The sequence below is a fragment of the Pinus tabuliformis genome, chromosome 5_1 (assembly GCF_031772625.1).
Source record: "Pinus tabuliformis cultivar Carrire ecotype Pingquan chromosome 5_1, CPIR1, whole genome shotgun sequence".
Classification (NCBI taxonomy): Eukaryota; Viridiplantae; Streptophyta; class Pinopsida; order Pinales; family Pinaceae; genus Pinus; species Pinus tabuliformis.
In genome coordinates, this window is record NC_142305.1 from 730,440,610 (window position 1) to 730,444,394 (window position 3,785).

Here is a 3,785-nt window from a genome sequence, read left to right on the forward strand (position 1 = left end):
ACTAAGACACACAAATGAGAAAAAAACTAAGAAGCAAAAATGAGAATAAATGAGACTGACATTAGAAATGGCACATCCAAACCATTTGGAACAAGTCCCCATTCAGTAATAGTTTCATCTTCAACAACATCCAAAGTACCAATGACAGTTGTAGCATCATGCTACTCATATATGGCAAGAGAACGTGTTAAGAATTTATCACTTTAAATTATGAGGCCACTTGTTTCCTGCCATCCTTCCTTGTGTTTTCCATTGTAGATGCATGGTCAATTACCTTGTGTTTTCCCTTGTAGATGCATTGTCATTGGCCTTGTGTTTTCCCTTGTAGATTCATGGTCAGTGCCCTTGTGTTTTCTCTTGTAGATGTTTATTCAGTGGCCCCCTTATGAAGAGATCTCAATTGTATCATCCATGGACTCTGGATGCATCTTCTTTAGAGACAAATCACACATTCTCGTACTTTTTTGGAAATTCTATGACCAAAGTAGGCCTAGAAATTTAATTATAACAAAATCAAACGGATAACTTGATCAGGGACTTTAATGACAACTGGGTCAATACAACTCATGCAATTCAACATTCATTTCTTGTGCTTTTTCAACATGTTTGAACACTAGAATGGGTTTGGAGTGTGAATTTATTTAGTTGTTGATAAAAGTGAATTACAAGTTGTCCTAACCATAGTTCCCAGATTCACTTGAATCGGGGCAGGTAATATGCAAATTTTATAATAAAATTCAAATGTGAATAAATTTAGTGCAATTCAATATGGTTCGCTCATGTGAAAGTTGGAAAGTTAGATAACGAGGGGCTACAGATTCTCTAGAGGGGACATATAGGTGGTTTCAAGGAGCAGCAAGTTCCTTCGGTTCCTAGTCCTAAGGTTTGTCCCTCCACAAACTCACTGACTGTGGAAAGCCTCTAGTCTAGTCTTTGATTTTCATTATAGATATAGAAAAGCTACATGAATATTACTGTTGAATCAAGTGGGTGAACATATATTATCTCTCAAGCACTCATACAAACCAACCCACCATGACCACAACTACAGATCATCGAACCTTTGGTCCAGTGAGAAGCAAGAGCCATATCAGTCAATTCTATTAATTACAATGTGGGGAGGTATTTAGATAATAAAGTGAACATAGCTTTGAAAACTATTAAACAAGACCTTCTAAAAGGCAGTAGGGTGATGATGGGTCATTGAGAAAGGAAGAAGATTTTTGGAGGGATAGGGTTAAGAGATGGGTTTTTCTTCTCTTGGTGGCTCAGTTGTTCATATTGTAGATCATCTAGATTTGGAGGCAGTGCAACAATTTCCATGATGATCTACTAAGCTTCTTGGTATATGTAGCCTTTCCTTTCTCCCCTTTTTGTATTATTCATATGCTTAGCATAATGAAACCATATATTGTTCCTGTCGTATTGTGCCCGTTGTATGAATCATCTATCATACTGGCCTAGACCATGACAATAATGGTAAATTCCTCTAATACAATTGATTTTTATTTTATTTTATATAATGACTAGGCACCTCATGGCCCATCTAAGTTTCTAATGTAGTTTCCTTTGATTGGGCATTAAACATTCTATGCCAAATAGCAAAGGATGTTTTAAGGGAAAAATATCCAAGCGATAAACATTTATCTGCAAGGAACATATTGAGCAAGAGAATGAAAAAGAGAGATTTCAATCAAGAAGTTTAACATTATATTAATAATTGGCATTGCTTCCTATTGTTGCTGAGGGGCTGTTATTAATCGATGCAGGAGTTTCAGTGAGGCCATAAATGGATTCTTAGATGATGAATCAAATTTTATGGGTACTGATGGCATGGAGGAATACTGTGAGCATAAATACATCTCTAGGTAAGTTGTTACGTTCTAAGATTTCATATGTTGAAGGGATTCCACCTCTTGGTTTTGGAATTATGTGTGCAAAAGAAACTATCCTATTATAGGTTGACTTCTCGTGTTGTCAAAATATATACTTTCCATCTTCAGTATAATTTGAGGGAACTTAAGGTTCAACTATTTCTGTTGAGAGACTTTTTTCATGTTTATGGTGCTTATACAGTGCATCTTGAATGTTCTGAACTGGGGTTTTTTCATTTCCAAATAATGAATTCAATTTCTAACTTATCGAGTGGATAGACTATATCCCCAACATTACTTATCTTGTTCTTTTGGGAAAATTGTTTAGAATGGGCAGATTTGTCCAATTATATCTATTATGTGGCCACCTTAAAGACAAGTTCTTTTAGACTTCCTAGATCACAAGTTAGTTGCTTTGGAGATGGCCAATTCATGCCCACCATAGGGCATACTATTCAGCATGAAGGGTGAAAGTTATTGTGCTTAGTAATTTAGCTTTTGTTTGGAGAACATTCATGGACTGTGAAATCATTCCATAAGAAGGTATTTTGCTTAAATGTTTTATATAATTAGCTATATATTTTAATCTTGGAGTGATTGTACCAATAGTTCTTTGAGACTGTCAAGTTGGAGGGGCATGATCTTACACAAGAGGAAGTTGTCCTCTCAAGAGATATGGTTTTGTTGCAGTTATTATGTCCAATTTCATGCTAAATCATTTAAAAAAAGGTTACATGTTGCTAGAAATAAGTTTTTTTTTTTTTTTTTGTTTCATGACATGAGAGGCATGTAGTGGAATTGGTGAAAATGAAATTGGAGCTCCTACACAACGTTCTTTTTCTCTAGTTGATTCATCATTTTCAGATGATTCTCCTTTGCTCCCATCTGGTTTCCAAGTGGTTGCACTAGACTCAAAAATAGTGAGTATGGTCTCTAATAGAGGTGGAAAATAAAGTTTTTTTGTTGATTTTGAAAAGAAATAGAGGATGGTAAACATATTGTAGCCATGGACTGTATGAATTTGTAGCAAGTGATCTTTGTGATCAGGTATGACTGATTGGGATGTTTAAGAAAGTTAAATGTACATGATGTAGGATGCTTATATTTCAAGCCACATGTTAGATATTTCTTCTTCCTTTGTGGTTGGATTAGTTATAACTCCAACTTTTATCAATCAAGGAGGCAACTCATCAAGGTCAAAATATGTGTTGACTATTGCTTACCAGTTTATTTATGAGAAAAATATGCAAGATAAGTTCACCACTATGGCCCATCAATACGTGCACAATGTCAACACATATGTAAAAAAATTTGGTATAGCATTAGATCCTTTTAGACTGAACCCTCTTCTTGGGTCAAGGTCACTTTCTAGCACCCCAGGAACACTCACACTTTCTCATTGGATTTGCCAAATCTACATGTAAAAGGGCACATCTAAATTTTTTGTTTTTGAACTATTAAATCCCTTATTTTGATAATAAATACAACTATTCAATAATAACGGATATGAAAAACTGATCCACCACTCCCATGATAATGATAGTTGTTTGATAATCCTCACTTTCCAATGGTAATAGTTTAGCATTCTTTTATGAGGATATTCCCAGGTAAAAAGTGTGGGTTATTTTGATGAAACGGATATGCCTTGACAACATCTCTTAGCCAAAGGCAATGGTATTTTATGAGGATGGGGCCACTAAAAAGGCTTGGGATTTGAGCTCACTCCCCGTGATAATAGCTTAATAATATTTTATATGGGGATGAGGCCAAGTAAAGCTCCTGAGTGACTTGATAAAAACGAGAGGCATCAGTGACATGCCTTTGCAAAAGGTTTTTTTTGGGTTTGCCAATTAAAATGGTCTATGCACACATATATTTTGTTTGTGCATTTTTTCAAACACTTGGACTGCA

The 3,785-nt window shown here is 35.3% G+C and overlaps 1 pseudogene; it reads left to right on the plus strand.

The window, feature by feature from the left end:
* The first annotated feature begins 1,818 nt into the window (after window positions 1-1,818).
* Window positions 1,819-3,298, plus strand: LOC149167025 (homeobox-leucine zipper protein HOX33-like; annotated as a pseudogene).
* Window positions 3,299-3,785: the final 487 nt, after the last annotated feature.